Source organism: Poecile atricapillus, chromosome 12 (genome assembly GCF_030490865.1).
Source record: "Poecile atricapillus isolate bPoeAtr1 chromosome 12, bPoeAtr1.hap1, whole genome shotgun sequence".
Taxonomy (NCBI): Eukaryota; Metazoa; Chordata; class Aves; order Passeriformes; family Paridae; genus Poecile; species Poecile atricapillus.
In genome coordinates, this window is record NC_081260.1 from 18,148,865 (window position 1) to 18,167,653 (window position 18,789).

Consider the following 18,789-nt stretch of genomic DNA (forward strand, 5'->3'; position numbering starts at 1 on the left):
GGAGAAGGAGCAATTTTCAGTTTGATATTTTGCAGGTACTAATTTTCTTATGACTGAAACCTGACTTGCTCAGTCTGTGTTTGCCCACAGGAATGCATCTGTGATAAATCCAGGGAACTTCCAGCTACAGTTCATGTCAAACCCTTTGCCATTACAGCAGAAGATGGGGAATGGGAGTTGGAGGAACATAGACAATTAACTTTTCTTCCCTATTATTTTTCCTTCTTGACTCCCATCACTTCCTGCCAGACAACTTCACCCTGACACACAGGGAGAAGTTCCAGGACTGAAAATGTTCACACTGGGTTCCTGCCCATCCCTTGTCACCATTATAATCATTTTTAAAAGTTACAGTGGTTAAACAGTACCTCCTGTAAATATAAATTGATCATATTTTTACTTTAGGAAAAAAAAATAAAAAATGTTTGAATTGAAATTAAGGCTTTGATATTTCAGTATTCATCAAAACACAGAAGAATAGAAGTTGATTAAGATACATTTTCTCCTATCATATCCAAAATTATCTATCTTTGGCTGATTCTTTATCTTTGCCATAAAGAGGAGCTGCCTTGAAACACTCACTTTGACCTGACAGGTTTATTAATAACTTCCTGTTGTGTGTGCAATTGCACAAATATAAATTGGAGGTTAAAGTTACCTTTCAGCCAAATCTGCTCCAAAAAGTGGAGTTCAATGTCCCCTCTCCATTCTGGGAGTGCTTTTAGGTACTGAAAGAGCTGAGAAAAGGAAGCAGCTATCAGGGCAGATGTAAATTGCACAGGTAAATAAAACTCATCCTCCTCACACACAGATATCCAAAAATAATTCATAATAAAAACGGCTTTAAGCTAAAAATGATATACAAAGACTTTAAGCCTTCAAGCCACCGATTTTCCTCGCAGTGACTGTAACCACCAAGGAGTTTGGATTTCTCATGACCCTTCCAGGGAACCCCTGGGTCAGGGGACTGGAGGAGAAGAGACAAAGCTGCCTGACGAGAATCCTGGGGCAGGGGATGTGGTGCAGAGCTCCAGCTGATATTTATTGACTTATTGGTGTTTGGGAGCTTTGCAAAGATTAGGCCATACCTGGCCCCTGAGCCCCTGGCAGCATCAATGGATGTTCTGCAAAGATTCCTGCCTTCAGCTTTGCCATCCTTTATCTTAGTAAACATCAAAATCTGAGCACAAAAGACAGAAAATGAGCTATTGATTTTCCAGTATTGTCTTAACCTGCAGCTTAATTGAAGGTCAGGATATGTATTGCTGTCAAAGGCAGACTCCTGCTATTCATGGAGGGTGTCTGGCACAGAACTGTCCCCGAGAGGCAGAGCACAGATGGATTTTGGGCAAGCCACCAAAGGGGAATATGAAACCTGGCACTTTCAAACATTCCTGAAGGAAAACTGAGGCACGGAGAAGACAGACTGCAAAGAAATTGGATTAGACGTGGATGGCTTTACTAAAGGAAAGGTGAAGATCCAGAGAGTGGAGGAGAGAGGGAAGGACAGAAAGAGAGAGAGAAAAAAGGGCCAGAAAGAAATGAGTGTTTGTCATTATAAGATGACAAATAAATTGTCTCCTCAGAGAAAGTAGGTGACTGCAAAAATCCCCCTCTGTGTTCTCTTTCCCATTGAGTGATGTAAAACTGTAAATTCCCCTTTTCCTAACACTGTGATATGGCAGCTTTTGTAAAGAAAAGCATTTGGTTTTATTAGAAGACATATGTAGAATGACAGTAAAACAGAAGTTGTCAGATAATAGATAGGAAAGAAAATCCACATCTTTCTCTTCTTTTCTGTTATTGCTTTGGTTTTGCTATCCTTCATCATCCTCCTCTCATGAAGTATCAGATTTTGACATTTTATATCTGTCATTCAGGAGGTTAAGCTTATTTCTCAAAAAAAAAAAATAAAAAAAAAAAAAAAAGATAAAGAAAAAAATAAGAAAACAAAGAGTAATAGATACTTCTATTTTTAAGATATGCCAAACCACTCATGAAACTTGCTCTTTTCCTCTGTCATTATTTTAAGTGTTTTTCTCCTCTAAATGAAATGAATTAATTTTATCCTATATATGTCAATCAACATCATCATATACTCCTCCTGTTTCCACTCTTGTGCCTGAAACCTGGGGAGAAGAGCAAAGGAAAAAGCTTTATGTTTATTTACTCTGATAGTGCAGTGAAGTGCCTCAGATGGTGACAGTCACCCTAAAATGTGTCGGTAAAATCAGACAGTCCAGCAAAGCCCCTTCATTTCTGTCAGGAGAAGAATTTCAGGCTGCTGTGGGAGGACTTGCATGATCACCAGGATACTGAACAAAACCAACATGAAATCATTCACATTTAACTGATGAGAGACAGCAGAAGGATACCTGGCCTCGCTGAAACTTTTAAAGATGGATTTCTTGGTGGTGGGTGAAGGAAACGTATTTATTTGTTATTATAAATATATTTATTATAATAAATGTATTTATTTGTTATTTGCTACAGAATAAACATGGCAAGAGCACACAACGCTGGAACTGCTCCTGTTTGAACATCCAGACCCTCTCTGTCAGGGCTGAGAAAGATTAGGTTTACTTTCATTCATTTATTTTAACTTAATTGCAGCCACTGAGGAAACATCTCAAAAATCTCAGTGGTCTAGGGCTGTTCTCTGGGGAAACTCGGTGTTCAAGCCCTGGAAGGACAAAAGGATCTCAAAGTGTTAAATATCTTCAGACCCCAGAACTCCATGGCCACACAGGCCCAACACAGAAGGCAAATGTTCTCTTCAGCAAAGAGAAATTTGTTTTTTGTATCCTGATTTTACTTTTTTTTTCACCTCCAACCAACTTTGGACCGTTCCTGGCTCAGCTCTTTGAATTAAAGATGGAATGGAGGCACCTTTAATTTCTCATAATGGGGTTATCACAGTCAGTTTGCCATTGTAAAGATTCTCATTTCTTGCTCTCATTTACAATGGCTACCATATAGTTTTGAGTGCCTATTCAATCTGTTTTGAATTATAAATAAATAAAAAATAAATAGATATATGTAGATATCTATATATATCATCTATAGATCTATATCTATATCTATATCTATATCTATCTATATCTATCTATATATATATATATATACTGACTATGGCATTCAGGACTGTTTCTTTCCCAGAGAAGGGAAAGGTTTCTCTTACTTTTAGTTTCATTTACTTGACTTTTAAATGAGTTTATTATTTTGCTTCCTAAGTGATTGTCTCTTGTCTTAATTATTCCTGTAGCTATGAGAGGTGCAAGCCATACCCTGGGGCAAACCACAACTGCCTAATTTTGACAAAGGTAACCAATGCTACAGAAAAAAGTGAGCTGAGAACAAAAAAAACCTTCCTGAACACCTTCACAGCCAAGGAAATGTGAGGTCCTACATGATGCTGTCAAATTATAGCAATTCTCTCCACAGCAGGAATTCAACAGAAATATAAATAGAATTCTTCATCTCACGGTGTCCTCCTGATGGAATATTCATTCTTCTGGGATTCCTTATTGCTCCTGTGGAAAACACATCTTTTCAGGCTGTGGTTCCTGCAGCAGGGGTTGGCAGGGTGCTCAGGGCTCAGCTGCACATTTTGTGTCTGGATTTAAACCTGGGAGTTTTGGATCCAACACAGCGGGCATTGCAGCGCCCTGAGATCCTTTCTGGAGGCTTCTGTCACACGTGAGATTATCTGGATTTTCTCTCACAACTCTTCATTCCTTTGTGATGGTAGGATCAACCCCCAGCACGTGTTTTCTGAATTACCACAGAAATTTTCTTCTGTCCAGCAAGCCCTTTTGCCTCCTTTTAAATCACAATATGCAAACTGAAGATGGAATGGCCGCACCTCAAGCCGCACACTCTGGTTTGGAATTCAGGATAATTAGTTCTGATGTTTTTAAGCAACACTGAACAACATGAGAAACTGAAGCAGACAACAAAAGTGAGAAGCTTAAAAATATCAAAACATATTTACCTTTCCAAGTAAAACACAGCTGAGATACAGAAAGCAAGCTGTTCTCCAAAAGGTGGATTATAACAAACAAATGTACACATTCCATAGCAAGGCTGAAACTCGGAGTTATGAAGTGACAGCCACACCAGAGTGCCATGAAGAGCTACACAATGCAATTTAATGCAGAACCAAAAGCACTAACTTGAATATTTTATTTTTTTTTTTTTTTGTCCTTCCAAAGCTTATAAAATCATTCTGCTCCAGCATTATAAAAACTGTGCTGAAATGCCATACCTTCACAGTGGGAGGCTGCTTTTTTCCTTTTTAATTACTAGGAAGCTGGAAAAGACTTGACTTCCCAAGAGAAAAAGGACTTGAAACTCAGCCAGCCATCTACAAGTGATCCTACAAAGACAGAACAAGCTACATTTCTACACCATGATCAAAAGCCTGAAAGAAATGACTGGGCATGCACTGAGTTTAGAAGTTCCTTCTTCTTTTAGACACTGATACAAAACTCATAAATGCTCTATTTGCCTCCAAAAGAAAAAAAAAAAATTTAAAGTGTATCAATTTAAGCTCAAATGTTATTTCTAATTTTCTTTTAGTTAAAATTTTAAATTACACATGTAATTTTTACTGTTGCAGATTCTCTTTTTTGGAAACATTTTCAGGTTATACTCAGGATTTATTTATTCTGCCTCTCCTCACCTTCCTTGACTTTCCTTTTCCCACCTCCCAGCTTCACACAACTTTGTATCCACCACATATTCTCAAATTCAGGTTTTTTTTCTCCAGCTTTACACTGGTGCTTTTCTGCACCACTGCCTTCAACACTGGCTTGGTTTTGCCTGGCTGCATTTATTAGGTGTGCTTTATAAACAGGTAAGAATAAGCACCTAGGAATACTGGATTTGAGAAAGAAATTCCTCTCAAATCCTGACATTTTTGGGTTTGGCCACACCTAAAGAGCCTGGCTCTCCTTCTCAGCTGTACATATAAGAGTCAGGTAAGATAAATGGGGAAAATGGTGAATGTCTGGTAGCTCATATTCTTATTTTAGAATAATTTTCAAAAGCAAATCGTTGTAGCATTTTTTTTTTAATTGTTTTAAGGTAAAAATAAAAATAAACCATTCGGTCTAGATAAGATAATGAAACACAAATATGTGCTTTGTACTGTTTTATAAAGGGTAAGTTCTCAATAGTAAATAAATTACTGAAGTGTTGCACAGAATACAAGAAGTTCATTGCTCCCCACTCTAACAGCACTTGGGGTAGCAGGAGGGAGAAGGGGGGTTAATTTTTCATTATTTATTTATACAGACTCATTCCTTCAAACATTCACTATAATAAGTATCAAGGATGTTTCCATACAGGGATATCCTTAACTCCAGCAGGTTTTGGTGCCTGTTTCCCAGGGTTAGGGGATAAAACTTGCTGACAGTAGTTCTAAAGGGAAAAAATCTTTTTACTTCAAGAAAGGACAGTTGAGAGATCAGACAGAAGATTTCATCTCAGCTCATCTGTGCCAAGCCTGGACTTTTAAATCATCTGGAGGTGTTTTGGAGTGAGTTCACCAGTAACCCTCCATGAAATCTTCTCTGTCTGTCCCATTAAGCTCCCCAAATCTCCTCTGAACAGAGAACCAGAAATGCTCCGGTGTCAGCTCAGCAAATTGTCTCTGCTTTAACTCCTCCCAAGGGACCCCTGCATCTTTGACATCTCCTGCTCCTTCCACTAAAGCCTGTGCCATGTGAGCATTGCCCCTTTCATTAACCACTTCACTGCTTCTAAACTCAGATCTCCAGGGAGATTCTGCTATAAAAACCTCCTAAAGGCTTTATAAACAAATGGAAAAACTATTCTTGGTCCCAAAGTAAGAGCTGGTATCGTAACCAGATATTTTACATCCAAAAACAATACAAAGTTTTGAGCTTCGAATTTCCAAGAACCCCCTTATAAAATTCCTTGGATTTCAGAAACATGCCTGTTTTGGGAAACTGAGGCATCAAATGTGAAAAAAAGAGTTCCATCTCTTCAATATTTCATCCTCATATCTGGCTTCTTTCTCAGCTTCTCTCATAAACTGTGTTCCTTCTGAAAAACCTTCTCAGCCTGCTTCACTTGATTGGTGAAGTTGCCTTTCTACTTAACAAAGAGTTGGAGGAGGTTTGTTTTTGGCTCATTTGTTTTGTTTTTGGGGGGTTATTACAGTTATGTTTTATGTTTTATCAAAATTGTAGCACTTTAAATACATCTCCATACAAAACTTACACAGAGACTCCTCATAATTGAATATATTAAGTTAAAAACTCAAATTATGTTTAAATTACCCGGTGTCTTTCTGTGAATCATATTAATCTCTCCAATGTTCATTATTTAATTGCAAGTGGTTTCAGTCCTCCACACTCAGTCTTAAATAAATAAACAGGAAGATAAAACAATATTCTTTGAGGCAATGCAATAACAGAAAGAGAAGCTTTTGTTCCTTCAGCCTGTGCCGTACCCTGATTGCTGATTTTCTCATTTTGCTGTACAGGCATTACAAAGTGATCATCATCAGCGCTCCCTTTCTGCCTGGGGGTTGATTTTTCATTAATAAAGAATAAACAGAGTGAGTTCCAACCTGTTGAAACTCAGTTTTTCAATCAGTTTGCTTGAGGTTTACTTAGTTAATACCAAAAAAATTAAAAAAAAAAAAAAAAATCTGTTTTTTGAGAAAGCCAAATCTGAGCTACATTTAGGTGGATTTTTCTGGTTAACTGTTCCACCCTGACCTTTCTAGTTGTTATCCCACGTGATATCCAAAATACTTTTAAAAGACATGACCAAGCCCACCTCTCATCCACAATATTCATCAAAGAAAATTTGATCACTGCATTTCATGGAGATTTTCTGAGCTGGAATGGTTTTAATGGCAGCTGTGAGGAATTGGCAACTTTGGGGCAAAGCACTTGGGAGCACAGAGAAGGAACGTAGCTAAAATTGATGGTTGGAGGTCAACACCTTTCTGTGACTTGACAACACTGCACTGAAAATGCCAATTTTACCTTGCTCCTGCACAGTTTATTACAACCTTTTTGCAGTGTCAAGAACTTTCTGAAATTCCTCTCTATGGTCCTCACAGCTGCACCTTAACCCCAGCCCAGGAAATACATCACCCACGTTATTGGCACTTGTCTGACATTCAGCTCTAAAAGAACAGTAATCCTCTGACAATCTGGAGTTTATCTAAGGAATGGGGAACAATAACCCCCTTAAACTGATAAAAAAACACTCCAAAAAAAACAAACAAAAAACAAAACAAAACAAAACCCAAAGTAAAACCAAAGAGCTGTGCAATTCCAGGTTGACACTGTCTCTGTTCAATGTTCAGGCCAGGTAATTGTCCAGCACACAACCTCATAGCTCTGTGGCTACAATTACAGATAAAAACCCTGTGTAGGAAGGCATTCAGAACAGAGTTTACAGGATATCTCTATTTTCAGTGATGACCCACCTATTAAATGTGATACTATGTTTATCACATCTATATATAAATATGTTTTATGTTATTTACTTATGTTATAAAATGTTTTGAGAAGTGCAAATAGAATGCATAAGACGACATCGCTCTGCTTTGCAGTTAGCAGACAAATTCTGAAGCCTATTTTCCTTTTCATTTAATCTTTGATTTTCATTGAGGTAAAGCCACTAAAGGAAGTATTTTCCCAGGTGCACTAATTGCAGCCACGAAACTTTCTGGCAGTTCTGGTGATTTAAAGCACACAGAATCCATTGACACTCTTCAGGCTCTTGGCAGGCACGAGACCTTCCTGAGCTGCTGCACAACTCTAACAACTCTGTTTGGAGCATCAACCCTCCCTGAATTCTGATGGAGCCCTGCCCAGGCTGCTCCCTTGGCTGAGTCTCTGGAAGAGAAAGTGGAGGAGGAAAACAGAGCAGTGTTTTTTCTTGGACAATATAGCCCTGGTCCCAGAGTTTATTCACAGCTGTTACCTGTAAGGAAAAGCACACCTGGTATTGTGTGTGTCATTGTGGTTTGCAGTGACAGGATTTTGGTAGCTCATGTGTGACCCTGTCCTGTAGCTGTGCTGAGCTTTAATCTCCGACACCCTTTGCTTTCCCTCTGACCCAGTCAAATCTCACCTCCAGTTTTCCCTTTCTCAATCTCCCTTGAGGCTCCTTAACACCTCAGAGTATCAAAATTACTGAGGAGAAAGATCCATTCTCCAGAAAGCAGCTGCTGTTTCCTCCTCCTCCAACATTGCTCGGTTCTCCACGTGGGGAACAGGAAGAACAAAGTTAATTCTAGCAGAGAACAGCACATCCACTGCCTGCAGCTGCAATTCCTGCCCATGGCTGGAGCAGCAGCACTCTCCCATCGAGCACAGGGAAGCTCTCCAAGGAGAGATGGCTCTTGAGCATGTCCTCAAGCCACCTGTGGACATTTTAGAGCACATTCCAAAGCACAGGGAGACCGTGGCATTGTTTGGAGCGTGAGAGAAACGCACAGCACGCGGCTGGATCCAAATCCAGGCCTGCTCCAGGGAGCTTGGTATTAACCCACAGCGTGTGTTGGGCATAATTTTACATTTCCAGAGCTGTGACCAGTGGCTATCAAGGAATGGTTTGGGCTGGAAGGGACCTTGGAGGTCCTCCAGTGCCAACCCCTGCCATGGACAGGGACACTTTCCACCAGACCAGGCTGCTCAAAGACCATCAGAACCTCTTGTTCACAGGTCATTATTTTGCTTCATTAACAGCTTCCTGGAGAAATACAAATATTTTTGGGACTTTCTTGGATGCAAAGCAGAGTCCACAGTGATGCTGAAGCTTTCTGCTCTCCATGTTCTGTATATGAAATAATGCATTTGGAGTCAAAGAAAAACCCTCAAAATATTACTGAACATTCTGCTAAGACTAGAAACTTCTGTCTGAATGAATTCTTTCTTTTAGAAACTATGCCAAATTGATTTCTTTAAATAAAGGTTTATTTTAAAGGAGGTCCTGTTCTGTTCATTGAGAGTAAACTCTTTTGGTAACAGCCTGTCTTTTGCAGTTAATTGCTGCTTGTCTCCTTGGATATCATCATTTGCATAATTGTGATTCTTTTCAATAGAAAGGGATTATATCATCTTGGAGAAGCAAACATCATAAAATTTAAATTTACATGAAATTAAAGGAATAAGTGTTCCATGGTAACAGTGCTATTAACTTGCACCAAAGAATAAAGTCTTTAATACTATAAAGTCAATGTATTTACAGAAAATCACTTAGACTATGCTGCTCCTCAAATGTCACGCAAAATTAAAACATCAGACCATACTTTGAAGCAACATTACTGAAATAAATATTAATGCCAACTTTAAATGTTTGTAATAAGGACACAAGGTGCTCCTGAGGCCAGTTTTGTCTTTCTGAATTGGAAAATTTGTAACCCTTGTAAGTGAAAAATAAGCAGCTGGATTGCAATTTTATAAATAAGAGTGAATTTTGAAGTATATGTCAAAGTTTTTCATGCTTTCCACTAGACACATTTTCCTAACCCATGGCTGCAGAAAAGAGCTGTAACATATGCCAGTGAGATTCTGAGGTTACAGCAAAGTTTTTCCTGCCAGGGTAACCGAACCATTTATTCCTTCCTTTTTTATGTATGGATTAATTAATTGTGTTTGTTCTCATTGCCACTAAAGCTGGAATTTGCCAAGAGCCTGTGGCAGGCTAATCTAATTAAGAAAGTGCTTTGTAAGCTGAAGAACAAAACCAAATCAGTTCAAAGGTCTGACACTGACAAGTTACCAACTCGGATTCTCTAACATTGTCAGTGTATCCTTAGAGTTCTTTCACAGCACACTGTACCACATTTAATACTTTAAGAATTTAATTAGGCCAAACTCTGGCTTAAAAACAGAAAAACAACTGCTCACACCTCCCTTTCCACCTTGCACCATCCAACTTCCCACAAAGTTTCTACTTTCTGTCAAGTCAGATACGGTTTTGGTACTCCAGAGAGTTTATTTCCACCGAATCCCAAAGACAGCTGGGACTGTCACTCATGTCTGCAAGCTCCAATCAGTCAGGATGGGAACAGAGCTATGGAATGGAACACAGTACTCAGCACAACCTGGGAAAAATAAACTTTCAGTTGTTGAGGTAAGATGATGGAGACAGCACAAGACAATACCTAAAAAAAACCCAAACACTTTGAGGACGAAGCAGTTTCTTTGAAGGTCATAAAACTCACTGCTCCAGCTTGGTTACAACAGTTTTCCCTTAATTTGTTTATAGTTTAAAAGGCCTGAATTAAAAGCAGAGAGCTAAAGAAGCCTCTGTGGTCTGAGGGGGAATTGAGGGCAGCCTGTTGCCTCAGCACATGCAGCTCTTCAGCTTGACACGGTGAACAACACGAGTTGTCCCTAGGAAAAAACCAATTGGCCACACATCAAGGAGCCTTTGCTTCTGGAATAATTCCTTAGCTGAAGACTGTTGAGAAAGATAAAATGGCAGAGCCTGTGGGGCCCAGCCTCAGTGCTGTGTTTTTGTTGGTTCCCCAAATGCCAAATGCTTTTAACCCAGCAGATGAGAACATCCCTGCCTCCCCTTCCCTGCCACGTCTGCTGGGAGGGTTTGGGAATCCATGGACTGATGTTCACAACAAAGCAAACAATTTTGTCACTATTCAGTGTACACACTGAAAAAGATATCCAGAACAATAAAAATAACTGTGTTTATTTTAGGCATGGATCTTGGCTGACATAGCTGGCTGGGAATACAGACAATGCAGAAAATCAGCCCTCATGTGCTTTGTATTTGCCTTTCTCTTTGCAGCCAAATATGCTAAATGTTCATGCACAAAAATAAGCACTGAGGGAAAAAACAGTAGCTAAATATTGGGTGGGGAAATGTTTTAGTCATTCATTCAGGACACAAAAAAAAAATAAATTCTAGTTCCACAATAAAAAAGCAGAGGGAGACTTCCTGTGCAAACATCTTTGCAAAGTGCAGTGACACAGACACAAATGAACAGCAGTTCCAGAAGTGTCCTATCTTCAGTTCAGTATGACATATGGAATAGAAACACAATAAAATAATTTCTGGTGCACAAACTCATATTTGAGAAAACAAAATAAAGACAAGGAAATAACAGGCATTGACACCTTGAGATAAGAAAATATTTACAAGTTTGGAAGACTTCAGACAAAAAGCAACACATTTATGTCATCCATTAGATTGTATTGGACCCCTGGATGCCAAAACATTTATGAAATAATATTCTGTAGTGTTTTGAAAGTGCTGAATGAAAGTTAAACGACATCAATTCTTCAGCTGTCCAACACAGCCTTGCAACCTCTGCCTTTGTGTAGAGATGTGGAAATACAGGAGGTTCTGTACAATACTGCCATAAAATATACATTATCTATATCCTGTGGCTCTACAAATAAAATGTAGGGGACAATTTCTGGCTTAATTTACTGACTTGACAGTTATTCTATTAAAAATAGCATCATTTTTAAAAGTCTTGGGATGTTGTAAGTGTTAACATGAGAAAACTGGGTTTTTTTTTCTTTGCAACTAGAGAGGAAAACAACCCCCATCATTGCAAACTGAAATGTTTTGCCTAACTTAATCTGGGGGGTGGTAGAAGGGGAATAAATAAGTGGACAAAACTCCCAGCCAGGTGACAAACAGAACAACAAAAAGACATTCTCTGGTGAAGCACAACTTCATCTCCTCCCTGTAGCAACCTGGAACAATCTGTGGCAGAGCTGGAAGAGAAGGGAGAGGAGCAGAAATGGAATCATTTCTCCTGGAAGTGAAAGGACAGTGAGCTAAAGTTACACCTACGCATGCAATTGTGCACAGCCCACTGTGCTCAGCAGGAACACAAGGCTGTGCCTCGCTCTGAGACGTGAGCAGAGTTAACATTTGGGATTAGAACCCAGGAGGGGACAATCGTGACAAAGCCACTGGCACCAGAGCTCGCTGAGAGCCCAGGTGCTCCAGTCTGATCTAGATTTTCCCCAGCTGAGAGTTCTTCTGGGTAGCCTGTCTTGATTTTGAGTACAGATGGTTGAAATTAAAATAGTTATGGCAGTTCATTAACATTTTGGGGGTGGCTGCTTTCAGTCTGCCCGTTCTGTCTGGACTCTGTCCTTTGCCAAGCAGGGATCTGCTCCTCAGCAGCCCAAACAAACACTTCCCAAGGGGTCAGTGCCAGGATTTGCTGTGGATGGCTCAGATCCATCCCCCTGCCTCAGAGTGGGGGCTGCAGCACACAAAGAACCCCTGCAAACATCAGCAGCTGGGATCTTGGGATGTTTTTGTGCAAAAGCAGCTTCAGCAGCAGCAGGTCCTGCACTGCAGTGGAGCAGTGCATTGTGGTGTGATATAGAGTGACACACAGAGCACAGAACCACCGAGAAGTTTGGGTTGCAAGGGACTTTAAAGATCATCTCTTTCAAACCCTGTGACATGGCAGGGACACCTTCCACTGTCCCAGGTGGCTCCAAGCTCTGTCCAGCCTGGCCTTGGCCACTTCCAGGGATCCAGGGGCAGCCACAGCTTCTCCAGGAAATCCATTCCAGGGCTTCCCCACCCAAACAGGGAAGAATTTTTCCTTAATATCCAATCTGAACCTGCTGTCCTTCAGCTCAGAGCCATTCCTCCTTGTCCTAACACTCCAGATCTTTGTCCAAAGCCCCTCTCCACTCCCTGTAGCCCCTTTAGGTACAGAAATGGGGTCTGAGGAAGTTTTAACCTTAAAAGAACCATCTTGATTTTACTTTGAATATTTGCTTAGTGCACACTCAGCCCATTGGCCTCTGTGAGCAATTACTGCTGGCAGCCCAAACTGGAGTTAAAATGTGTGTCCCCTGGCATTTCTCTGGATGGTTTTGTGCAACTCACCCCATGATCAACCAGTCACTTTTTCTTCTAAGAAGAGCTGTATCATCAGTATCCAAAATATGTTATGAGTGGGGAAACCATAAATGTTTTGTTACGGCACCCTGAAGAACACACAGGCACTGTGTTTCTTCCTAAAAAAAAAAATCCCAGCAACAACAACACAATCTCAAACCAAAACAAAGCCTAAAACCAAACCAAATCAAACAAACAAAAATAGCACAAATAAAAATGAACCAAACCACCAAACCACCCCCAACAATATCCCACCAAAGAATCCCCCAAACCCTTGAACACCAGAAACAGGGTAATTTTTCTGGAATTACAAACATCCCTGGCATATCTCTGCATATATTCAGTCCAGATTTGCCAGCTTGTGCAAAATATTAGCTGTACATTACACCCAATGTGTGATTTTAAGTCTGGATTAAATAGCTATTAAGAGATAAGAATCAATGTAGAGCGTTCAAGTGCACAGCGAGCCCATTACTGCACACAGGCTGCAAAGGAGCTCTGTCACCTTCACAACTCCGAACAAGTTAAATGTAAGTTATTGCTGCCACCAGCAGGATGTTCCTCAGCATATCTGAGCTAAATAACTCTCCAAATCTGCCTTTCTGTGCAAACACCTGTGTGCTTGTAGGGCTGGTGTGACATGAAGCTCACAATCAGCACTGAAAAAGCTGCAAAGTAATTAATGCCGTGCTTCCAATTAAATCTGGGAAGTGAATCTCGTTCCCTCCTTGCAAAAGCAGCCCACAGAGAACAAGAGTATTGTCACAGGTTCTATTCAATTGCTGTAAAAATAAACCCAGAGGAGATCCCCACCCAAAGAGCCCTGAGGAAGTGAAGACAGGCTGTAAAATGGATGAAGGGTTCAATCTGCTGGCTGCCACAGCAATGACACAATCTGAATTTCTACAGGAGCAGCAGAGTCTCTACAGATAACACAACTCTGATACAACCATGCCAACTGAAAAGAAAGCAAAATTTGGGATGAAAAACTCTGCTGGTGTTGACAAGTTCATCCTCTTCATATTCTCTTTTTGATCTGGCCTTGTTCAGCACACTTAAAATGAGAGTGGAGTGGAGAAATTAAAGGGGAGGAAAGTGACATTTCACATGGTAGGGAGAGAAAGCCTTCACCAGTGACACTGTCCAAGCTTTGGAGAAGGTGGCTCCAATAAAAGTTGAAAAAAAAAGAGCTAAAAAAAAGAAAATTAAAAAAAAAGAGAAGTTATTACAGCTGCTATGACATACTGATAAGTATCAGGCAGATGATAGCAAAATTATTGTCTGTAACAACAAAGCTTTGACAAGACTAGCAGATTTATAAACAAATCAATTCTAATCTGCTGAAAGGTCATCTCTCCATTAAGACTGAATAGGAACGAGATTAAATTACATGGTTGGCTACAGATATCTACAACAGGGCACCAAACAGGGGGAAGGTTGCACAAAAATGATGCAGAGTGATACTCCATAGCTTTGCCCACGAAACACTCACGTGGGGCTGCCTCACCATGGTCTGTGAGGCCAGGTTTGAGGTATACCTTTAATGCTTAAAAAGGAAAATCTGACTAAAGAAATACTGCAGTGATATTTAACTCTCTTCTTCCACAGTAAATATTTATTTCCTATAAATTAGGTCCAGCTGCTGAAACATGCACGGGCAAGATTGAGCTGTAGTGTATCACTCTCTGCTGTTTTTCTTCCCTCTAAATTTTACCTGATAAGGACCTTTCATGAATTTATGGTTTAGAAATAACAAAATCTATGAGCTAGAAACAGAAGCAAGGGCTGCTCCTATTCAGCTGTACTGGAGAGGAGAGAAGGAGGGAAGGGGCAGAGCAACCTAACCAAGAAAGGTTATGCCCCACCCAAAAGGATAAATTACAAAGGGAATTTGTTGGATTTTTTAAAATATATATTTTTTATGTCTCCTTTACACCTGTCATTATATACTTTAGCTTAATTAGCTTATACTGGCACCTATTGGTGGAAAATATAGTTTGCATCACTGTTATCAGTTATTGCTTGTTTGATCACCTGCACAAAACCTGTTGATGGTAATTATTAGTTTGCACCCTTCCCTCTTCATTGAGAGTATGATTTCTATTGTTTTAGTTGTGTGATGGCTCAGAAATCAATGACAAAACCAGATTTTGAATAGAAGCAGAGCATGTCTGAATCTCAGCAAGCAAATCAACTTCTACATCAGCTGTAGAGGAGGTAAATGATAATTACCCTTTGAATGGTACTTAATTAGAATAAAAATACTAAGAAAAAAAACCCTAAAACCAACTGAATAAATAAAATAATATTTATGAACACTGTTCCTGTATAGGTCTTGTGTGGAAATTATTTTCTAGTTTTTTAACTTCCCCCCTGTTTGTTTATTGATCTAATTATTCAGAAAGCTGAAAACTCAGTTCTTGAATAGTAATTTATTTAGTAGATCATATCAGGAAGCTAAAATAACTTCAAGGATATCTACAGTTGTCCTCTGAGTGCACATTTCTCTGTACTGGAAGGATATCACCTCCAAATGTAAATCCAGATTTGGAGACTCTTTTTTCCCTTTAGGGGCTTAACAACATTTGGGATTATTAAAAATTACAGAAATCCTGAATCCTATTATTTTCAGTTTTTCAATGGCTGTTTCCTGCCATTCCTAGAGACCATTTCTTGCCTCCCAGAATCCCAGATTTTGGCTGCCATGAAGGTCACCATGAAGGTATTCAGCAATTCTGTTGTGAAAGCACAGGATTCTTGTGCCATTTTACAATTTCATCCTCTGGCTGCCTCTTCAGGGGAATGTTGGGATCCCATCCATCCCCTGACCTGCCAGCCCCACAAAGCTGTCTTTAAGATTAAAAAATAGTTTTAGTTGATGATTTTTAAGCAACTGATTTTTACCCTTGATATCCAGAAGAGATTCCCACAGTTACTTCTACTGTCAGTCCTATGAATTGTTAATATGAATAAAGAAATTGATGCAACTCCCCAGAGTTTCATGGAGTAGGAATGAATTCTGTAACTGCTGTTATTTCTCCTTTTCTGTTGCCCATTCTTCAGCTGGATCATTCATCCAATCAAAGGAATCAAATCAAATGGCTATCTTGAACATTCCAGCAATTATTGTATTTGTATAACGAATTTAGCCAGTTTTCAGATCTTGGTTCTATCCATTATACAGGAGCTGGAATAGAGATACCCAGCAAAGCCATGAAAAAATAAGAAAAAAAGCCTGAAATGCATGAAGTATTTTTATTGAGCAGTCCTGGCCAGTTCCAGTAATAAAATGAAGTGCAGGGAAGGAAGGCAGCACCGAGCAGACATTGTGACCATATCTTCTTTCTCTTGGAGCTCTCTAAAGATGCCCTAAGCACACATCTTTATGGCATTGTGGTTGTGATTTCATTTCACATCATAAGCTGCTATCAACACAGCCTTGTCATTGCAATTTGTCACACGCAGGAGCGTGAGTTTTCTCTATCTCGCTGAAATTTTTATCTCACCAGTCACAATCACAGGCTGCTAGTTTAGAGCAGGGCTCTCAGACATTATGAGAAGATGAAATCACAAAAGATAACATTAATAGACATTGCCACCACCATAGAGACAAATACTTTGCCTTTTCTGGAGCTTATGAAGTCAGAGCTAACAGGGTGCCGTGTACGTGTGTGGGAGTGGGAAGCGAGAGCCACTTACAACACTCCTGAAATTTACATGAAACTCATCCCATGTTGTTTGCATCAAACCCAAAATTTGTCCTTTTGAAGTTCTTTTGGTAATAATTTTAATAGTTTTATTATATATAAATAATATATTTATATATATATATTATAATATGATATCAGTATTATATATTTATTTTATTTATAAGTATAATAATATAATTATTATATAAAATTAATGGTAATTTTATATAATAATATAATTATTATATAAAATTAATAATAATTTTAATAGCTCCCCTTTTCTCCACTTCCTCCCCACAGGAAATCTCAGGGGACGTGTTTTTGTTTTTTTTTCATTTCTCAGCTCTTGAGTTCCTCACTTGTTTTTTTTTTTTCACCATGATTCAGATTTGCTCTGCTCATTCTGTGTTGTACTCTGGACTGTAAAAGTCACAAACCTGAAGCCAAAGACTTTAAACCAGTGGAGGTGTGGTTCAATGGCAGTGCTCACCCTTGACTAGAGGACATGAAGAATTCCCAGCAAAGACCATCTGGATTTGGGGCTGGGAAATTCCTGCTCTGCTGCTACTGCTGAGTACCCACCTGATTATCCATTTCTGAGCAATTGTCCTGTCAGGGATCTGTTGGTACCTTTACAGCTGCTACACGAGACTGATTTTGTGCTTGGATTTCAATCCCAGCTGATCTATTGAGTCTTACTAATCTAAAATCAGCAATCCCACCCATGCCCCAATTACTTGTCCCTGAGTTTTCTTGGATTCAAGGTAAAAGTTGGACAACTTCTACCGTGTAACTCCCAAAGGATTAAACATTTAGAAGTGCTTCTCATTAATTCCCAGTTCTTAATCTGGTATTGACTGAAACATCAAGAAAATATTTTCCACAGAGCATTTTAAAACATCACCATAAACCATGTTAAACTAAAATCCTCACCTTGGCTCAACATGTCCCAAGTGCCAGGGCATGGAGTTAAAGACAGAGGACAAGGAGCTGCTGATTTCTGTTGCATGAGTGAATCTGGAAACAATCATGCACAGCTTGTATTTTCTTCTTTTAGTGTTAATTGTATTGTTCTTTTTATTAATGTTCTACCAACAAAATTTCGTTCCAAATTCCTTTATTATAAATCAGTCAAGAGTTATTTTGATTTGAGCAGCTTACTCTTCAAATAGTAAATTATGATTATAATCAGAAACCATCCAGTTTTGTTTGCTCTGATTCTATCTTTTTTTCGCTTTCACTGTAGACTGAAATAAAAAAATACTCCAAATAAATCAGAAAAAAACCCCAACAACTTAAAATATGCTGTTTGTGCATTATTGGGTGTCTGTTCTACACCACACCAAAATGGCAGGAAAGGCATCAGTTTGCTGCTGAAGCCAACTGGCCTCACTCTGTGATCTGAAACAAGTTTATTATGTCAAAAAAATCAGCTATGACTTCCCTGCCCCAAGTGAACACCTTGTGATCTCGTGTATCCAGTAACAACCACCAGCACCTGGAGCAGAGCTCTCCAATAACAAAGTGTTTTCATTTTCTCCTCTAAATGACAGTTCAAAAGACCCACACCTATGCAGAGTTACACCTAATAAAGTACTTTAAAAAAAAAAAAATAAAAAGCAAAAAAGCCAACCAAAAAACCAGTTTACTACACAGACACTTGATTTGTCACAGTCTGAAGCTTCCTATTAAAATATTCTTCACAAAGGCATCAAATTAGCACTAGAGCTTCTGAAGGTTTGGAACTTTCTTTTAGCTGCCCTGACATTTTGTGTGGTATGTAGCTGGATTTATTCAAGCTTTTGCTTTCTTTATCATTGTTTGCACTGTAAAAACCAGATGCTTATCCAAGGATGTACAACCTTTAAAAAAAGTATTTGTGTGACTCAAGAAAAAAACTTTTGGGACTCCTGATATTGGAGTTTGCTTTTTCTACAGAAAGACGAAATTTCTGAATAAAGAACTGTAGCTTGGAAAAACCCATACGTTTTTAAACATATTTTCCATTGCTGGATGTGAGAACACAACTAAACATGATTAAAGAAAGAGATCATGTATGGACAACTCCATCTTCAGCAGATGTTTAAAATGTGCTGGGAAAAGCAGTGGCAGATGTAAAAAATTAACATTAACCACCTACATTATTTCTGTGTGTTTCTTCCTCCTCTGACAAAACTGCAGGTACCTTTAGGAGAGGGAACCA